A 22,969-nucleotide genomic window follows, 5' to 3' on the forward strand; every position below is an offset into this window, starting at 1 on the left:
TGCTTAACTACCCATAATATATACTCTACTACCCTAGACTATCAAAATTAATTCAACCCCATGCTGTATTTAGTTATTGCCTTTCTTCAGCATTCAGTAATAATTGAATGCTATTTCAGTTTCTCTGATTTTGTAATTGTTAATATTACTTTGTTCTACATTTACTCTTTTTCTTCTGTAGGTATCTCAGTTTTACAAGATGCAACAAGACAATATATATTTCTCTTAGAGTAACCAGGAATTAAAGATGCATAAAAGAGAGTTACAACAAGCCATATTTGATAAACTAAAGTGTCAGAAGTGTAAACACTAGCACCCATATCCTTAGATGTATTACGGATAAAACAGTATTTTATTCTCAAAAAGGGTTTCAGGTTAAAATTATTGATCTCCCAGTGAAATACTTCAGTGTCAAAATAAGCTACTATAATAGAAGATTAGTAGGAACAGATAATGTGCATATTAAAATCAAGAAAAATGTTACTACAGCCTAAGGAAAAGAGCAATTAAAAGCATCATAGAGCATTTAGAGACATTGACAGAAAATAATCCACAGCTGTCTTTAAAGAAAAACCATTGCTCTTTGATCTGCTGGAAATCTTTAGGCCTCTCCATAGAATACTTGATAAAAGTAACTTGTCAATAAAATTTATTTGGTTTTTCAAAAAGCCTTTGATAAGCCCTTTTCCATGGGAAGATGTTGAGAACATAATTATTCACAGAGAAAGAGGTGAAGTAATGTCATGGATTGAAAACAAGCTACACAGAGTATAAATTGTAACCAGAGGTCAATTTCAACATAGCAAAAGATTAATGGTGTAATGAAATATCCTCTATTGTAATCTGATGTTGTTTAACATCCTGCTAATGATCTGGAAAAAAAAAAGGATGAATTACGGTATTGTACAATTTTCCAGTAACAGAAACTACATGAGCCAAGGCCAGAGAGAATATGAATATCTTCAAAGAGAGTTTATAAAGCTAGATAAATGGTGGATGGCATCAAGGTGCTACTTTTTGAACTGAAGTCAAACAGACACCTAAATGCCTATGAAATCTGACCTATTCACTCTGCAGTCAATTGAGATAAAGAACGCCTGCCCCAAGATAAGATGAATTGCAAACAAGGTGTGGGTTTTTTTCCTTTTTCTCTCTGAATAAAAAGTAAGCTTAGCACAGAGATAGAAGTACCTATACAGTAGTAAGCTTAAAAAACTAATAGTCATGAAGAGTGGAAACAATAACTTGAGCATATACACAATTGTTAGACTCCAAATTATCCACAGCTTCTGAAGAAAAAGGCTTGGGCATTACTCTAGTCATAGCACTGTGAACCTTAAAAAAATAGCCAAATACAATGGTCAGAATGTCAAAGCATAGCATGAATTCTGAAATTACAGCAATTTTCTACATTCTTGTATAATAACCAGGTATGGCAGGTCTTATCAGGAATGATACATTCACATTCAGTTTCATTTTCACACAGAACATCACAAAAATAGAAAGTCTTTCGTCACTGCTGGAAGACAAAAATGGTTTTGGATGATAAGAGATTCAATTAGAACACTCAATTGTATCTAGAGAACAGAAAAATAAAAGGCATACCATTATTGTATTGTTCACTTATAGCATGTATGAAGTGAGACTTAATTTTTTTGTGAATACAAGGAGTGTTGAATTCCTCTAAATAATTGAATATAGTTAAAAGCTATGAATCTTCAAGAGAACAACAATGGTAGATGCTTGAAAAAAGCAATGAAGTCATAATACACAGAATTACCAAATATTTATTAGGATTCTGTATTAACTTCTAAGTGTGTTACATCATATAACTGACACCAACAACTCAACAAAAGACAAAACAGACAGTTATGTCTAATTTTAGTAAGTGGGACTGCATTATGTTTAAAATAAAGCTTATGGGGCAGAGATCATGAATTGTGCGCTTCACAGCATAGATCAGCCACAACGTAGTTAGTCAAGATGTGACAGCAGTGAAACCAAAACCATGTGCTAAAGCACTATTAAGATCGAAGACAGGACTTGTTTGTTACTGTTCCTAGTCCTCAGCTGGAATTACAGAATCATAGAACAGTCTCCTGAAAGGTTTTTTTGTTGTTTTGTTTCTATTCCGCCTTTAAAACTTCCTGTGCTATTTGATAATATACTCTTCCAACTGTGGCCTCATAAAACAAATACTATTTTGTTAGGAACGTGGGCCTCTGCTCATCTTTAGAAAATTGCGTGCTCTTCACAGTTGTCTTAAAATAGACTTTCTGAAAACATAAAAGCCAAGCACACAATTACTTGTACGTAAGTATACAAAAGAAGCACATCTTCGTTTCTAAGGGTAATTCAAATTTGCAGTATATGTGCCTGCTAACTTACTTTCAGAATGTACACAGTAACAAAAGGAGTACACAAAGATCTGTCCTGAAAGATGCAATGGCAATAGGAAGCACAAGGCAAATCACCCTAACAACCACTCAGAAACAGGCTGAATAGATTCAGAGCTGCAATGGCATTGTAAAAAATGCATCAAGTTACAATAAAAGAAAATCTGTAGGCCTGACACTCCTTCCCACATGCACGTGGCAAAGCAAATCAAAAGTATTTCAACTCTGTGGTTTTAGCTGCACAACTAAAAAATTGGAATAAAAGATTTGTACCCTTCATGTCTGTGAAACATTTTTAAACATAGCATGTTTGTTTGTTTGTTTGTTTTTAATTTCATCAGAAACCTACGATAACTGACAGAGAGCAACTGTACCTCTATGTACATAGAAAAAAATTAACATTTTGAGGTGGCATTGCCCATAATTAGAAGACTATTAATGTAAGTAAGAATAAGACATGATCATTCACAGACTGGACATGGGGATGGGTTATTAATTACTAGACGAAGAATGACAGCACATTCCTGGAAAGGGGCAGAGGTACACAAGGGAGTGCTGATATTTCTTTAAATCTCCAATGTATCACGACGCTTACATCATGCTGCGTTGGGTTACATCATGTTACGACTAGTGATGTAACCCGTCGCAATGCAATGCACACATCGCATTCAGTCAGCACTTTTTCAGCTTGTCCACATGATCACTGTGGTCAAGAGCGGTTTGGTTGTGTTAATTAAAATTATTCTATTTCTATGGCATTTCTGGTTGCTCATGAATAGAAATTTCCTTGTTTTAAGAAAAAGAAGGAAGGGAAATAGAACTAAAACGTGTTCTAAATATATAAAACAAATGTGTAGAACATAAAGATAGGCTTGGTCTGATGACGATATGAAAAGCTACCCACATGAATATATTATATAGTAAACTTAGGAGCAAGTAAATTGGGGGAGAAATACACAACTTTAAGGTAGGGTTTTAGGGTGAGCTTCTCTTATATTTCATGGGTGTAATGCTCTTGTACTACCAAACCAACCTCTAGCTCTAGCAAAGAAATGATTTCCATGCAGCAGCAGGCTGCTGAAAGTATCAAAGCAGCCCCATTGCCAGTGTCTCCAATGCACATGCTGGAGTCTGTAGCAGCTAAACTGCTGCTGGTGCCCCAGATAGCTGGGGCAGCAGCAACAACTGTGATTAGAGTCAAATATTACACACTAACTGTAATCAATTGCCCAATTGATAAGACTAAAACCAAGCAAGCCTAATCTTTGTCTCACCTTGCCCCTTCTTTTCTTTTCTTAGTCTAGCCTTGATGCCAGTCCCTAGTGCTTGAGCAGAAGCATTTGTATTTAGCTACAGGCAATTTGTCCAGGTATCTTCTATTTGAAAATGTGACAAATATTTATTCACACAGTTGTAGCTTTTCCCTGTCATAGATCACAGTAAGTTCGTTAACTCCCACTTTGTTTTTCTACTCTTATTTCTACATATTTAAACATAGGAGAGATGAACATCATATTCACAAAACCATCAACTTTTTTATTAATCCCATACTCCTTAATACTCAAGCTTAGATGGAGAAATGGTCATTAGCATAGGATGCAAAAAAACTGGCAAGGAGAGTTTGACACATTACATTTTCACTGTTGTTTTTATGTTCAGTTAATATTTCTCCCACTCTGTCTATCTTTGCAAAAGGTATACACAGAGGGTGTACAGAGTTATGCTGATTTTCTACTCTGTTGTCCACCTTGCATACTTTGCTCGCAGTTTGCACACACACACATGCACACACACACACATAGTATCACTTTCGCTTGAAGAACTGATTGTATGTGGAATGTTATTTATGGTTGGTCTTCAATTCAGATGTGAATATGCATCCTCGTTCATTGGCAGTTATAGTCATGAAAGCATTTACCATTTCTTAACCAAATCCCACCCTTTCTGACCCTTCTGTCATCTGCTTATTACTGTCTTCCTGCTGGAAGCTAATTCAACTGCACATGCAATTTCTCTAGAGCTCATCTCAGACAAAAATGTGTCAAGTTAACAAAGAACAAATCTTTAAACTGATTAAGCTAAAACACTCTGACTTATACGGGTTAGGAGACAATCATCTCAGTAGCTTCACTAGCAGAGGCAGCAATTGCTATCTTGGAGGGTGACAAGCAGTCACTTTGCTTGCTTCTACAGCTGCAGTAGGAAAAGAATGTAACCACTTCTCTGAAATATTTAAGCAGGTGAGAAGTCATTAGCAGAGAAGGAAGGATTAAGAATTTGCTGAAGAAAGATAAACACTAATTCAATCTCTAAGAACAGAGTTGGAATGCAGAGTGGTATTATGTCACCAAGAAGAAGGAGCTACAACTGATAAAAGAGTAGATGCCAACGAATGACAAGCCTCAAGACACTCAATACAGCTGATTCTCATAAATATGTGACTCCAAGTTGCAGAAGAAATATTTCATCTGCTTTCTGTTCATATTCTTCCTAGTTCTTTAATGACAAGACATGCTATACATAAATCAAATCAAATAACTCTATCTTAAAAAAATACTAATGAAATGCCTGGAATCAGATCACAGTACAGTCAAAGTGACTAACCATGCTTGACAAAAGAAAGACAAACCCCTTTTCTGGAATGAGGTCTTGATTCTAGAACCTTGGAAAAGTCTATATACAAATCAGGTATACAGCCCCTCTGAAATCAGGTCAATTTGAAGTTAGTTTTACTGAAAGTAGAATAAGAGTAAAGGGTTACGTCTTAAAATGACTCATTCTAAAGGGAAAAAAAAAAAAAAGTAATGTAAATACAGTGGTGCAGACAGAGTAATTGTATTAATATGGGTAGTTTTACATGGAGAACACAATCTTCAGATGTGTTTGAACAGCAGCCAATTTTTAACTCTGCTGTGTTAAAATCACTGATTCCTTGAAGCAAGAAAGGAACAAAAAGGGGACTGCGCTTGAAGGTTGTCCCTAAAGCCCTATACCTTCCAGGGCTCCTTCTGGGACAATTATAATTATGCATGAGCTTTCACTCAACGCTTTGCCTAAAGGCACAATCTAGCCATAAATAATTATTCATTTCATTGACTCCAGCAAAGGCTCATTCTTTTCTAAAACGCGAATGTCAAAACTCTGAACCAGGTCAGAATCCCATAAACATTAAGTATGCTGAAAAGTCTTCCTTTGTAGAGCATACAAAGCCTTTAAAGGAAAAAAATTAGGTTTATATGGATGAACTTGCTCTAAGGCATATGCTAAAACATACACATTTTCTTATAATTAGTAGGACAATTTATTCTGGAATCTTCTACACCTCAGTGAAAAGTACTATGTCCTTTCTGAACTCAAGCAGCAAAGCTTTGTGACATGACAAGCTAGATTAGAATAATCAGGCTTCTGCTAATGAGGAATAAGTAGAGTCTAGCAGAATGAAAACTTCAGCAGTTTGTCGCCCACAAGAGAAGTCATTGGCAAAACGATGTCCTGCTTTATGAAGTTTGTGGCATTGTATTTCACATTTGCAATGGAAAAAACAGGTGGAATATACAGTCTGTGAGTAGACTCTATGATGCAGATGTTGCAAAAATGCACCATGGCATAAGAAAATCAATTCTGAGTAGATATGTGTATTCTTCTTTTTTACTGATGTACAGCTTCACAGATATTTGTTTATAGGTGCACGCACGTATTTGCAAACTAACCACAATGTCAAATTTATTTGAAATTTAAAATTAAGTACATAACTAGTTGAGATAAAGCAGGGCCATGTGGAACCTAATAATGACTTTTAAAGTTTCAGTCTCACAGGGTTTTGACTCCACCACAATTTCTTTTGCATAACATGATTTACTACCTTGAATGCTGTAGATATACTCTTTTCACCTCATGTACTCTGAATAGAACACTGAAAAGATTTATCCTGTCATTACATTCTCAGTAATTTCACTGCTGTAATATTGAAGTCCTAGCCCCTATTTTCAACATGACAATCTTACTGTTTATTGCACTTGCAATCTTCATATAAGCTACAAAACCAACTACCAACTTTAGGATAGGCACAGACTACACTCATTAACATTATGAAACGATACGTCTGTTTCCATATAAAATATCATTATTATTTTGTGGAGAAGAAGTGAGATGAAGACTATTTTATCACATCAATTTACTGTAATAAGACAACATTGGGGAAAAAGTAGGCCTTCAGCAGCTTAGGAAAAATGAACTAGAAAAGGACAAAGATAGTACATTAAAATCCCTCAGCCCTCATCAAATCTAGCATCTTCTCTCTTCTGAAATGGATTTTATCTAAGCGCACATGATTGTGTGCTTGTGGATCCTAAAAGTTCCAAAAGGGTCAACAGGCAGCAGAGGGGCAAATAGGTTATTTAATGTTTGGTCCTTGATTTACCCTCAGTACAACCAAGGATAATATAACCTTTGCCATAAGACCTGCAAGGGTGACTGTCATACTTATTCTAAAAACATTGTTAGAATGACAAACTAAGTATGTATCCAGGTACTGCCCGCTCCATTGTTTACACACATACTGCAAATGGAAACCTAGAAACGCTAAAATGGAAAGTATGGGTTTAACAGAGAACTATGATCTCAAGTTCACCTGCAATTTCAAAGAGAAATAAAAATATTAAATTTCTGCAAGAAGAAACTGCACAACTTGTGCTGTTAATTCATTTCTTCTGGTAGTCCATGTAAATAAATGGGATACCTATAGACAAATAGAAATTATTTTCTAGGGAATTAATTTTGAAGAAGCTGTTTTAACAGCAGAACATGGTCCCAAAAATCCACAACAAGCTACATCATGTTGCTCATATAAGTTACTCTTAACAGTTAGAGCAATAAAGTCCCTTTTCAAAGCTGGCATACATGACTGGAAGAGAATGTGTAGAAAGCAGACGGCGAGTCCTACCAACAGGAGCTTAATTAAGAGTTCAGGTACTAAAAAAATGAACTATGTTTACATGAAACCTCCGATGAGGCCTTTATTACTCCCTCATGTGGTGTATAAAGAAAGAAATGCTTGTTCTTCTTGACTACCTTTCTTTATCATCTAGTTGCCTCAGACCACGCTGCAAGAAACTAGCTTCAATCCTGTTCCCTTGGGAATTCATTCTGAAAACAGTGTGATGGCTATGGGCCAAAAGCTGCTGTCAAGTTTACTTTTGAAAATCCAAGACAACTTAATCAAAGTCCTTATGTGGCACACAGGACTGAATAACCTGGCTACCTCTAATATCATATAAAGTAGTTGTATTGCCTGTGGGGCAGGAATTGAACAGGAAACCAATAACACATCAGAAACACTAGAGGAACAAGAAAGGTAACCATTCGAGCAAACTTCAGAATAAATGGTCATAGTGGAATATTTCCATGCCTTATTCTATGCCCAAAGGCATCAGAAACAGTCAAGAGAGCAACAAAAGTCAGAAATCCACATATGAGTACACAAACTACTCATTCAAATGAACTGGAAACCTGAAAAATATTAATTTTATGAGAAGAAATGAATAATACAAGTAAAGAAATAGATTAATTAAAATAACAAACAAACCATACATAATGACACTATCATCATTTTTTCACAGCATCATGAACAGCTTCTGACCAAAATCCAAATGTGAGGTTTAAATTTGCCCAGAAAAAGTAAATTGCGTAACCTTAGACCTTGTAGATCCTGTGACGCGTGCCAATCCTCAGTTAAGGAAGATATGTTTGGTTTCTCCAGCTTATAGCTAATGTAACAAATGTGACAACTAGGAGTAGCCCCAAGTCCACCCTCCAGATTTCACATTCTTGACTGTTTTATAGGTTTCTTCCTACACACATCAATGACTCTCTCTTTGTGAAGATGGTTTAATCCCTAATTAAATTCAAAGTGAGATTTCTGCTCTCTTTCCATATACCACATGTTAAATTACTAGTAATAGCCTGAAATCAATGTAATTACTCACAGAAGTAAATACTTATTGTGCAATACTAGAAAAAGAATAGGGAGCAGAGAACTAAGATTTAGTTATCTGCATATATTTAGAGGCTGTAAAAATTTTGACTTTCAAAACCTAACCTAGGCCCCTAAAAAAAAAAAAAAAAGAAAAAAACCTGAGCCTCAGCAGGCACTAGAGAAAGGAAGCCTCTGCAGGAACCAATTCATGCCACCAGTGATAGGCAGTATTTATGAGCCCTCACTAAGTAGTTTAGTTCTAAAACTTTTATCTTTTGTAAGCACAGTTTCTACTATCCAGCCTGTTACTAAAAGAAATAAAATCAAACAACCCTAAAGATTACATCACGAAGTTGTGAAGGATTGACTAGATAGAAAACTGAAAAAAACTTTGAAATGTAATACTAAAATGCAGATTAGCTTTCAGAAGAGTAACATACTTGTAAAATAAAGAAGGTTACATTAATAAATATATAATCCAGGCAACACACAGAAGTTTCAAATACGGGGAAAAATAAAATGGCTTTAATGAGTCCCTAAGAGATTGTCTGCAGTGTGTGAAGTAGCAATGTACAGAGATCCCTGAACTAGCACCACACAGGCTTATTGGCAACTAGAAGCAAAAAAACTGTATCACATTCTTCCTTCTCAAGCTAATTAGCTCTGATAAGTGGCAAGAACACTTAGTTTAGGTGGAGCAACTCATTATGTTCCCCACACAGCACTGCAACTGTAGATAAATAGGTTTATTTGGGGTAAGCTTAGGGTAAGCACAGCAATATTTAAAACAGTATTGTATTTTATAGTGACAACATTCTCTCAAGGTTTTGCCTCTAGCAGCTGAACCTCATCTGTATTATATTCATTCTCTTAAACACCTTGTATTTCTGAGGGCTGCTTTTCATATATATTTTTATATATATATATATATTTATAAAATTCCACGTACTTATTGAAGTAGCCTGTTTAAACAAAAAGAAGAAATTTAAAGTCTTCAATTAACAAACAAATCCTTTTCTTTTTGATGGCATCTGCTTTGAATATTTACCAGGAATTTGGTACTATCAAATAGTAATGTTTACACAGGGGAAAACAAAGTGCAGGAGAAAAAATCCTTTTTATTACAGAATTACAAATCTACAATTTTTGTTATAATCTAATGGTACAATAATGGCTTTCTTCATCAGGTACAACTGAGATAAATGTAGTATTAGTTTAAATTAATATCTGCACACAGAGTAATCTGTTTCTAATGACACTCCCAATACTGCTGAAGTTAATTACTACTATTTACAAGAAATTAAGCTATCTTTTGGTATATTTCATTTAATGAAATATTATTTTTTCTGATTATTATGAACAAGAAAAATCCAAATTAAAGCAGATTATATCCTTTCTTTCCCTTGTAAAAACAAGCGGCATGACTACAAAAATTTAGTACCAGACAATTTAGTACCAGTACAGTTCGGAAGCCTAACCTTGCAGTACAATTTAGATTTCCAAATAAAAATTGATAAACTCTACTTTAGGTAGCCTTTTACGTGAACTGTCTTCAAAAGTAAAAAATAAAATAAACCAAACAACAAAACCAAAATATGTATAGATGTGCAAACTCAGCTAAAGTAGTTCAACATGACTGAAAATGCACCACCAAAATATAAGCCAATGAATTTGAATTCACCTCATCTGTACCATTCTATTCCTATTCCTCAGAGTAAACACACCATTTATTTATCTTTATTATTTTCAGACAGCTATAGACCAGTGAAGTCCCAAATGCCATGCCCTTTAGATAATTTTCCGTGACAACCATCTTGGCCTCATAATCCCTGGATGTAATTATAACCTCACAGGCTACTGGCATTGAGGTGTACCTAGGAAATGATTCTGCAAGTTGGTGTGGTGAAAGGCATAAGCGTGGGTTGCACATCCACTGGCTCCTGCCCTGAACCACACATCTATCCTTGCAACAACCATGTCCGCTGTCTTGAAGCGTTCCACCACAGTTGACTGTATTTAGGACTTGTGCAGGCTTCATGTGGAGTCTCACATGTCCTTAATTTCCAATGTTCAGAAGTCTGAGGAAAACTTAGACTTTCTGCTATATATTCTTGGGTAACAACAAAAAGCAAAATTCTACACCTAGAGAGATACAATTAAACAACAGTGAACAGGGCCACATAGGCATGACGAACACACCTTCAGTATACCCTCTTACAAATCCACAGTGTCCTGCTTCATCCAACTCTGACTAGCATTCATTTCTGCAGAAATACCTGCAATATTCGAGCTGGATATTTGTACAAAGTTACCATCCTGACAAGTTTTGAAGGAAGCTGGTATCCCCACAATGCTTTTCGGTTTTGGTTTGGGTTTTTTGTTTGTTTGGGTTGTTTTTGTTGGGTTTTTTTGGTTGTTGTTTTGTTTTTGGTAATACTGGGTACTTGCTACAAAAAGAACTATCTCTGAAAATGCAATATAGCTAAAATTAATTTTCCAAAGCATCTGACATATTAGATCACTAGGATTATCTCTGTGTTCAATTTGGTCAAGAATAACATACTAATAAGAAAACACTAGTTATATCATTCCTTTGTACTGAAATAGGTAATGGTAAACAATCTTTCAGTCCAAAATTTAACAAGGATTTAGTCTTAGATCACAGTAGATTTCTTCTACAGAAAGTCATGAACTATTTTTTCATTCTTATTATAAATCTCTTTCCTATGCAAAATATTTTAATCTGCTGCTTTAATCAAGGTTCTAAAAGAGAAAGCAAGAGTCCTTTGGCTCTATTTTTTATCTACGGTTGTTATTCATATAACACTGATCTTACTTGATAGACAAACAGTAAATTTAGTACACAAAACTTTTGCTGCTGTTAATTATTCGTGCTAACCCACACTACCCTGTATTCCATGTATATTGAAAATTTCCTGGTATCTGTTTATACTAGAGTACATCTGTAATTCTTTACAAATAACAGATCTTCTATCAAGCTTATTAATTACACAAGTTGGTTTGAAACATCCCATGACAACCAGCACAGAAGGTCTTCATTTTTGAGACTGCCATATGCATAGATGGTCTATAATTTTTCTGAGAAAGACTGTAAGATTTATTTCACAATTAGATTTTTCACTTGATTTCATAGACCAATGAGCCTCCCGGAATTATGTCTCTCCTCTACAAATAATTACACTGTTAATTAATTTCAGCTTCAATTTCAATGCCTTATGTTGCTAAAAGTTTCACAGGAAACATCTGCAGTCTGAACAGCAGAGATTCAAACTAATGTTGCCTCTGAGGAAAGCAGGGATTGACTCAGGAACTCTATCGTCTCTACTGCAACAACTGGCAGCCCAACCAGTATGATCTTATTAACCAGTCCAGCCCCCCAGCTGGTGTGTAAGTCAGGACTACACAAAATGACGCTATCTCTTGCTTCCTTGAATTGCCACCCAGGACATGGAAAGATCTGGGAATACTGTAAAAGGCAGCAAGTCAGAGAGACTGAGTAGGAGACCAAAGGTACACATACCTAAGAAACAAGTATTAATTCTTTTGGATTCAAATTATTATTATTTACTATTACTGTGTAAGAGCTCTCATAACCCTAAATACCAGAGAGGGCAGGGCAGGGGCACAAAGAAGGCACAGTTCTCTGTTGTGACTTTCAGCTGTTAATATATAGCAATTAAGATATGGTGATTCCACAGGACCAAATGAAAAACTAGTTCTAACTTATGAAAACGTTTTTGTGACTTCCTTTCACTTTTATGTTTTTGTTATACATTTTTTTTTTTTTATTATACACAGAGGTAGAAGTGCGTTGCTCACACCGTTTAGCATTGGTGGCCCACAAAAGAGCTGTTGACAACAAAGAAATAATACTATCCGCACAATGGAAGGTTGAAAATGCATTAAGTAATTGTATTAGGTCGGAGTAAAACATAAAACTTGCACAAGGAAAACTGCCAAGGAAGAAAGTCAGTCTTATTTATTTAGCTTTATTTTTTTTTAAAAAAAAAAAAAGGAAAAAAAAAGGAAAAAAAGATTTAATGAGAAATTCAGTGAGAACTGAGTTCAGTGCAGTTTACTTACATTCCAACAAAGGTGTCAAGAAAGATTCAATCTTAAAAGCGGCAAGACAGCAAAAAAAGAAGACTTGAGTAAGAATTTGACAGTGTCAAAGGAGGTTTAAAAGAAAGAAAAATTTATTTTAGATGTTTTTGTAACCAATATGCTTTATATTGAAGTATTTATCTCTTCAAAACTTCAAACTTTCTTGTTGAGGTAGTTTCATTTCCCACACCTAGAGCTAACAATAAGTATTACAGAAGAAGGACTTAGAAACCAGATATATTCCTCCCTCAACAGCATCTGAACAACCCTTCCTATGATGCTGTCTAGATCAACAAACATGCAACAATACGATGCCCTCAAAATCGAAATGGCTAAGAAAAGCCTCTCTGGAATACCCTATTGTATGATGGTTGAAGCACTTTCCTCCTGGGAGGAAGATGTGGGTTCACATTCCCTTAGCAGAGGAAGCAGATGCATTGCCTTCCGTACACTAGATAAATGCCTTAAATGTTGATACTGAAAGAAAGAGAATCCACTTCTCTTCTGTTCTTCTCTTACCTGAATCTACCCCAGAAAGAGTTATAAGTCTGAGGCTATTTGCTTTTAAACCTCATATTAGCCTAAAAGCTACAGAATAGTTCATATTATAAATGCATGTAATAAAACAGAGACTTTGCCCCTTGGTGGAAAAGCTGTAAATAAAATACAAATCAAAAGTTATTTCTCCCGTTTTAGACAGTTAAACCACTATTTAACTCCTAAAAAACAGGTTTGCTTAGGCAAACACACACTATTTGCAAAAGATAGATGGATACATTCCTGATATGAATAATAACCTTGTTACAAGATTGAATGGATGCCCTTACTGATAACAAAAAACCCCAAAAAACAGACAAACAAACAAAAAAATCAAACACAAACCAAAAACAACAACAAAAAAACACACACAAAAAATTGGAATACCTGAAGTATTTGAAGTAGCCTTTCTTCAAAATTTCAGCCCTTGTTTTTTGTTATGCTTTTTCTATTACATTAAAGAGTTTCTTAGTACTTGCTATCTTCTCCCCATGAAGGTACTTAAACACTGTAATCAAGTCATTCGCAATCTTCTTTTTGGTAAGTTAACATTGACTTCTTTAAATCTTTTGCTGTGAGGCACTGACTCTGGCTCTTAAGTAGCCCTTTTCTGCAATCTTCAGTCTCACAGAATTTTTAAAAATGTGAGCCCTATCAGTGTCCTAAAAAATATTAAGATTAAAAATACCAGCTGAAACAACTGTTGCTGTATTTCACAACAATAAATTCAAAAAATAATGATTATTAGAAAAAGAAAAAAATAATAATGTTTAAAAAAATGCAGGAGCTTCCAAGTATATAAAATTGGAACATAAATCTGACAAGTCACATGGCTACTAATATACCAGTTATTGGAATATACTAATTATTGGCAACCTGTATGCTTAAAACAGGGAGTTCCTACCTGGAGTTTATTCTCCTTATAGTGGAGCTAAATTTAGACCTACCCTTGTCAACAAAAAGATCAGTACCAGCATTATATGCTCTGTGGCTGTTGAAGCAGAAAATAATTGGGGGAGGAGTGAAAAAAGAAATTTTATTTATATCCAAATACAGCATATTGAAGAGTTCATCAAAATAAATGACGGAATAAATTACAGAAAATCCTTCCTAAAAGCCAGCTAAATTGCCATACAATTTGGATGCTGCTCTGCAGGCTCTGAGGCTGTTAGTCTGCTAATTTAAAAGGTTTAAACCTATTTATTGCTAATGAGTGTGCTATGCTGACAGCTCTAAAGACAGAAATATTCTACTTATCTACAGGATGGGCACAGCAAAAGAACATAAGTATGACTGTACTGAGTCAGATCAAGGAGTGGAATTTCTTTCTTATAGTGAAGACACTTGAAAGAGTAAAATGAAACTTGCTTTATATTTCCAAATACTATTTCAAATCACTTACATGCCTCTGCTTGAAGAAACAGAAATAAAAGAAATATAAAAAAGAACTACCATGCTAATTAATGTTAACTAAGGAAGTTATCAGTTTTGTAAGGGCATAAGTTTGTATTTCTTCAGCAGCCCAGTGAAATCTCAAGCATACATGCTGATACCAAATCCTCCAGTGAATGCAGTGCTGTAATTGTGCAATAAGTAAGCAGGCAATTAGAAGTGATGATGAAAAAAACCTTGCTAAGCTTTTTTTTTTTTTTTTTTTTTTTTTTTTTTATAAACAGGAACTTCCATCAGGATTCTTAGAAACAGTAAAGAAAAGGATGAATAGGTGGCTACAGATGTGCAACAGATAGGCAGCCATTGTGTGCAACAAAGTACAGCACTATTATTTTCAAATGCTCCAGTCAGGAATACTGGAAAAGAAACTAATGCACTGAATAAAAAGAAGCCCACAAGATAGTAAGGATGTAACAAAAGGCTTTTCAAAACTCCAGGAACTACTGATGTTTCTATAATAAAGTTTATATGATGTATCAATGAAGGAAAACAATCAAACAAAAGAAATGCCTAGGAGTACATCCTGGGTAATATCACCATTGGAGAGGAATAAGAATAAAAAATTCAAGAGGTAGAATTTGCAAGATGCTTAAGACTGCAGAACATGAGAATTGTCTAATTACCCAGGCAATAAATTTTCATTAATAACTGCAAAATTAATACATTCAAATGGAAATGGAAATAGATTCCCTTGAACTACTCAGATTTCATGAAACAAAGTAATTATCTTCTCTGAGATGGAAATCTCCCATCAGTGCTTAAAAAGGATCAGGTTGCACCTTCAACTAGAACATTTCATCCCAGATTACTAGAGAATGGATTAGATAAGAAGAAATTTGGCAAAAGTAATAGATTTTATTTATATGTATATATATTTGTGTGCATATATGTATACAAACACAGGTATATATATACAATTGGGATATATTAGATATTAAGAGTTTGCTAATGCAAAAGCCCATTTTAACTGCTCTTGAAACAAATATATTTAACCTAATACAAAAAACTTCCTGGACCTCACTTCCACTTATTACAGTATAATTAAAGTTTTAAAGTATAACGCAAATTCTTTACAAGTCAATGTTGTCCTATCATTCAGCTTGCTCCAAAGCTAGTCTCTCTGCACCTAAAACCCTGAGATGACGTCTCAACATAATCACAGTATAAATTAGGACTTTTCTAGAAAACATGAATACACTTATGACTAAACAAAGGACTGCTTTTGGCCTACATTAAAAGATGAAAAAAAGAACTACCAAATACACCTGTGAATAAAAGTCCAAAAAGGAGAAGTTAAAAAGCTAAGAAAAGCTAAGAGTTGATGTAGAAAAGTACCTTATTTGCAGACAAAGCAGTAGATAGACTAAAAGGAGCATAGATAAGAAATCATGAAGATGCTGTGCTATTTAGGGGGAAAAAAAAAAAAAAGTAGGAAAATGTCTTTATCCCATCACACCTTTTTTTAACGATTTATCCTTTGTTATCTGTACTGTTATTGCTGGAAAAATGCAGGTTTTCTTAGATCTACTTTGCCATGGCCCAGTCTCACCAGAGAGAATGAACAATCCTCCCTGTGTATATTTTGCTCTGGCAGGAATTCAGGCCAGGCTTCCCAGTAACTGTAAAAATTACTGACTTTTTGGGCATCTGCTGCTCCTTCCTCCTTCAGTAACCTTGTCTAGCAAGTCAGTCCTCCTCAGTGAGGTCCAAACTAGAGAAATGTGTTGTCATGGTCATTTGTTAACTGTTAGCTGTTCCCCACTTTGCTAGAGCTTTGGATTGCCCCCCAAAGGCACTCAGCTTTCTCCATCATTAAGCCCAAGTATTTAACTTGGGCACAATGTGTGACTTGGCTGCTATCAGATATCCCTTTAACAGGTGTTCTGACAGCAGACTGGGAAAGATTCGACCTACTCTCTGCCGAACTTAGGAAAACAAACACAGTGCTTATATTATAGCTAACAGAGCCTGCAAGTACCCCCTAAAATCATAAGGGCTCTATAGACGTTTTCCTTTTGGGGAGAATTGAGTCAAACTAATCTCTTCCAAGCTAAAGCACTGACAACCCTCTTCAAAGAATAAGGAACACTATTTTTCTTTACTCGTTTCTGTGGCCAGTGACATTTTACGTATGAAGCGTAACTTTTCAGCAAAAATGTAGAGTTTGTCCTTAGCTCTCTTACCTGAGAGCTTATCTATGCTATCCTATCGCGCAGTAGGGAGTACTGAAATGTAATGCAAATTATCAGCATATACAAGTAATTTTGCAGGAAAACATCAGTCAAATATGAAAGTAATTTTCAATGCAATTATCAGGCAAATAGGTTAGTGGTTTTTCATTGTTCATGAAAAATTCACAAGAGTGTATGTACTTACTTTGTGGGCTATAGGTAAGCCAACATACTTTTGGAAAACAATATGTAAGGTTCTTAAAACTACTTCATAAACTTCAGGAACAATCGTAGGCTATGTATAAAGTGGCACCAAGACTGCAGGGATCTATCACTTTTTGTGTTGCTAAGAAAAAGTGCTAATAAATGCTGGTCTCAAAATTTCCACGAAGAACATAGCAAATCACAGGTACAATCTATCTGCGATTTCCAAATGATCAAATTCATATTACTGATGCGAAAACAGAAAACTTTGTTAATTCACTTGATCAATACGTCATGTGGGGGTGGGAGGAATCACCCTTGTTTTATGCTGATGGGCATACAAGGGTGCTAGCCCTTGCTTTTTTATTCTCTTTCAGCTGAAGTTCACATTATCTTCAGTTATCACTAGGATAAAACTACCAATTACATATTCACATGTCATCTTGATTACTAGAGCTGACACGTGTTTAAATTCTCAGGGTGTGAATCATTACTATTACAACACATTAGATAAACTGTGGCTCTTCATAGTACGTGTACCTTAAAATCACAATAAACATAGGATAAAATGCATTAGCTTAGACATCCTTCATTAATGCTTTTTGTCTAGGTTAAAAGCCAGGGCATTTATAACAGACTACGAATGTGCACATAGTCAACTCATACAGCAATCTCTTACACTGCAATAGCCCAATTGTGTCTGAACTCTTTTCAGTCATTCCTAGTTGTGGGGAAGACAGAGCAATGCACTTGCCAGTAGAGAGGGAACACGTCCACCATGGAACCATTTAGACTTTGAAATCAAATCAAGGTTACAGCTAACTGCTCAGAGAAAGCAAGCCAGGGAATACACAACCAAATGCTGCATTAATGAAATGGGAACGGGAAAGGCGTGATATTTGCTAGTAATAACCACCTCTTGGGTTATGTAAAAACAACACTTTCTAGTTCTACACAAAGTAAGCATGCTGCATGCAAAAAGAATAAAATGTCTTCAAAAAATTAAGCTCTGAAAACAAAAGTAATATCCCCGTAAGGATTTTTTAAAAGCTACATGAATGTAAAAATATTCAGCATGGGTTGGGGTCTTTGGTCTACCCAGTCATGGCTGATTGAAAAGGGCACTAAACAAGTTCTATGCATAAAGAATGCATTTGGCCGTCCTGAAGTGCTGGACCCATTAGGGTCCAGTCATATCCCATTAGGTCCAGTCTCAGGAGGGTGTTTATAGGTCATGCAAAGTATTCATTTCAGAATGATATACAAGGGTCATGCCAACTAGGTCATAGTCAGCTGGCAGATCTGCTAGAGCAAACACTTTATATTGTACTCAGGAGTAATTATTTTATTAGTTGAGAGATAATGAAAAAAAATAAAGGACTCACAAAGACATTCCAAGCCATTATATTGCATCTGCAAACAGCATACTTTCTTCCAAAATCCACTTCTGACTTCACAATTTTGGTAAGCTTTATGAGAGAAACCTATTAACCATGCATCACATATTAGCAACAGGTTTTTTTTTCATTCAGCAGTAATTTATCTGATCCCTTCTGAGCTTAAATACATCACACTGGCAGTTTATATGCCTTAACCAATCACAAAGTTCTTCCCATTTTTCAGTATTTGAATGCCTTAGGATCCTTTTCTAGCATAAATCTTATTTCCTGGATGTCTTGCCTCTTGGAAAAATTCCATCTGCGGTCTCATTTCTGACCCTACTTTGTGAAGATTGAGAGTAAAGAATTAAATGCAAACTCTGATAGCAAGGCTTCACTCTTGTATCACTAAATGAGTCAGATGATCATCTTTCAGATGCCCTAGTTTTAAACCTCTCTACTGAATTCTTTAAAATCATCCTGGTACAACGGAGCCAGAGTTTTGCTTAGAAGTTACAATACAACACAATGATATGCAAAGTGCTGCCAGTAAATGGGTCACAGAGGGGAATAAGAGCTAGAAAAAAAAAAAACTATGCACACAAATAAAAGTAAGAATGTGGTCTTTTAGGTTGTAAGTATATAGGAAGTAACTTGATCCTTTTATCACCCAGAGGCATTTCCTTCTTGCAGTTGTTTCTAACCCTAATCACAGAAAATCAATATGATCCTTGTTTTCTAAACAGAAAACCAAGGCACGAAGGCAACAGATAGTCTATCTCACATCTCTCTGTGTTAGAAATGCCCTTAGACCATCTCAGTCCCACTGCACCTAAGCAATACAATTCTTTTGGTAGATTAAAAAAAAAAAAAAAAAGGAACAAAAATCCAGGCAATTTTGCTTCACGTTTCTGTATTGAACAAGAAATCTGTAACAAACCTGTACAAGATATGGAGAAATTTGAAGGTAAATTAGTATGTGTTTGTGGTTCCAAATAATGCTTACAAAAGAAACAGAAAAGTCACAAAACAGCAAAAAAAAGGTTACTTGTGGTAAAAAACCATGCACACTAAGTACCTCGTGAAGAAAAACATGCTTTAAACGAGCTCCAACTATAAAGCAGAAATTACTGGTTTATCTTCTTGTTTTAGGTACTAATGGTGACTATGTTACCTTTTCTGTTGAGGCAAAGCGGGAAGAAGATCACAAGAGAAAAATACTAATATAGACAAGCAAATCCAAAAACTATTTATTTGGATTTTGAAAGAAGTCAGTTCATAATCCTAACACTAAGCCATCCTGATTTACTGTATTAGATATGCAAAACAAGCATGGTAAAATACCATGCAATTAGAAGTTTGCTACAATATTAAGCAATAACACATCCAGATGCAGCACTCACAAATGGCATAAACTATTAATTTCATAATATTTTTAAAACCTGACATATGCTAGTACCTAAACTATCATTACTTACTTCTTCATTTATTTAAGGATAATAGAAAATTATCTCAAGTATTACAGGCCAAATTTTCAAAGGGGCTAAAAGCTGAAAATGACTGGTTGAAGTAAAGCAAGATAGGTGTTACACAGTGGAGCTCTCCCTGGCTTCCTTGATGCTCAGGCATTTTTACAGGCCACTGCAAGCATTTAGAAAACTGACACTTTCAACATCTGAACATTACCCCTCCACCTTCAGTCTTGCAATATGCCAAATACTTGCTGGGCATATTTATACAATGGGGTGTGGGGTGAGCATTTCATGATGACAACCAAAATGCAGCAAGAGCTGTTCAGCTAAAAATTAAAAATGAAAACAACAAACAACAACTAAATTAAACCCTAATGTACCACTGTGGGGTACATTAGGATCCTCATGTACTACAGCCCCAATGCAGATTGCCAGGCGTAGCCAAGTGGCCCACTAAAGGAGTCCAGTACAGAAGGACTCACACCTGAAAGAGAATCAGGCCTTCTCTCTTCACTTGATCTTTTCACACCCACTGCATAGCTAATTTTCTGGTCTGCTGTCAGCTGTCTCCCTTCCAAAAATTATGTAAGAACTGTAGCTAATTTTTTCCTCGTCTTTTGCTGCTTCTTCTACGTTACTTTGTTAAAAAAAAAAAAAAAAAGATAATGAAGAATATCTGGGTAAGACCTTTTGTGGAAATGAAACCTGAGGCTACGTCTATTTTATGGTATTCACTTGTAAAGTGAGCAAAGGTATTCACTTATAACAGAAATAAAGAGGTGAGGCAAAAGTCAGTAACAACAAGTGGTTGCAAGGAATAGGGAAACTGGTTTATTTTGAAAAAAGCTACAGTTAAGAATAAAAATTCACCTATTCAATACATCTACTACGTGTCAGTTCTGGGAATAAGACTGAAGGCATTATAGATAAACCCTTCATAATTAAAATAAAGAATAAGCCATCCAGCATGATTTTTAGAAACTTCTCACATTTTTTAAGCTCACATTACTGCACTTATTTGTATTCAGTTCTTATCTTCAATCTCTTTTCATTAAAATATTCCCACTGAGAGATTGCCATACTAACCTGCTCTCTTCTGTACAATGTTTGTGTAATTTTCTTTGACTTAAATACACTTTGAGGTAATTGCTAGTGACAAAGCATAGCTATTATTCCATTGGATGGTTTCACAAATCATCACAGTAAATCTCTGATTTGATCCAACTCCCAAGGACACACCCTAGACACCAATCCCAACTCAGCCTATTGCCCCTATGTCCTGAAGGCACCGCAAGATCTACTGTTTAGGTAGAGGGAATCCTGATGATAAAAGCATCTCAAATCAGCAAGGCCATAAACATATCAGTCCCTTTTGAAACAGATACACTACACCTGGAAGTAATCATGGTGTAACTTGGCACCTTTAATGACTTAATATAGCTTAGTTATATTGTTAATTCCAACGTGATGATAGCAAAAACTTTAAACACTCCACACTGTCAGTGAGGACAAAACTTGAGCATGCTTAATATTTTTGTCTCAGTGAAATAAGAGAATGCGAAATGCATTTGGCATTTTGCATGATTTACCTGTCTAACTATAATGCAGAAAATGGAGAGTCAATGACATTCATTAGGAAAAAAAAAAGTCTCTGTCTACGTTGATGTTATAAATTAGAAGGACAAAATTATTCCTTTTTACACAGGATGTTTCTACTAACTCACCATAACCAAACAGGTCACATTCTCTACTTTGGAATCAATTCTGCCATCGAATGCCTTGTAAGAATTTCAAAGCAAGTATTATTATTTGCTATTCAATTACAAACGCCGCATTTCCAGATGCCTCTCATCTAAAACTTTATTATTCTATAATAGTAAATTAGTCTTACATAAGTTTGTCAGTGTGAGTGTATGTTTTGCTTGGATAGGTTTTATTCCATATATTAATTCCTCAATCCACAAAAACAGAACCAGCATTTGCAAAGTTATTAATTTTCAGCTTGGGCAAGGTGGATAGGGTCCCTTCTTATCTGTTCAAAGGGCATAAACCAGCCCCTTTTTGCATGTTTTACTACTAGATTTACCAGGGTCATTTGCGGCGCTCTCAACGAGATGTCGAGAGACGGAAAAAATTAGTTTGCTGGTAACTTGTGCTCCCTCTGCTGGCTGAATAAAGCACGAAGAGTAAGCGAAAGCATAACCATTGGGGCAGTATTACCAAAGCAGAATTATTATTTGACATTTCCTAGCCACACTAAAGATACCACATAAAAAGATAATTTGATTCTAATTTATTTGTAGGAGGATGAAATGTATATATTTGGATTGGGTTTTCATTTGCCTTACTGCATATTTAATAAATCAGACAATGTATCCATGATTTCCAGCTATGATGGCTTGTAAACATTACCAGTGATTAATTGGATAGTCATTTGAGTCAGCACAAAGTAATTTCTCTCCATTAGATGAAATAGGTCACACCCTGTCAATTAAAAATCCATTTAACACCAATCCAGCAATAATAAGCATTTTGGAACAAGCCACCAAAAAATTCTATTTTGACTAAAATTCCCTATATATAGTGTTGGAATTTGGCTTAGCATTGCAAGCAAATTTATTCTTCACTATAAGTTTGCCTACAGCAAGAACTATAAAAGACAAATTTTCCTTTTATTATAACATTTCTGTAATGGATTTTTAACACATCAGCAGCAGATAGCTGCAAGCATTAGTTCGTTTTCACGCATTTATAATAATTATTTCTTATTGTTTGTCTTTTTGGGTACGAGAAGCAACATCCAGATTAAAAAAGCCCTCAGACCAAAGAATATAAGTTCTTCCATATTCCCTCAGATGATGATAATATCACAAACACAAATGAAATGCTATCTTTAACATTTTTTTTCTTTTCTTCTTTTTTTCTATTTGGATAACAACTGATATATTCAACTAATACTATCACAAAATGTGAGCATATGCAATTGATTACACGCCATTCTGAGAATTTCATCTGGAATCATAAGCAAGAAGCACTGACCTAAAGATTTGAATGCTAGAGATACCCTTTCACTTTAATAAGGAAGACAAACCAAAGTACTGTGCAAAAAGCTACTACGTTCAGGAGAAATTTTTTGTCTTCATTTCAGTCGTCAACAGTTTTGACAGGAATTCTGAGGAGCAAATGATAAGCACTTGCTTTATTTCAAATTTGTGTTAATTTATTTTGTAAATACCTAAACATTTTTAGAACAGAATTA

At 35.2% G+C, this 22,969-nt stretch overlaps 1 protein-coding gene across 2 annotated transcripts in view; it reads right to left on the reverse strand.

Moving 5' to 3' along the window:
• The window catches only part of NLGN4X (neuroligin 4 X-linked), a 126,287-nt gene that overhangs the window by 95,580 nt on the left and 7,738 nt on the right, over positions 1–22,969 (reverse strand). The window lies entirely within an intron of this gene.

Source organism: Leptosomus discolor, chromosome 1 (genome assembly GCF_034619465.1).
Source record: "Leptosomus discolor isolate bLepDis1 chromosome 1, bLepDis1.hap2, whole genome shotgun sequence".
NCBI lineage: Eukaryota > Metazoa > Chordata > Aves > Leptosomiformes > Leptosomidae > Leptosomus > Leptosomus discolor.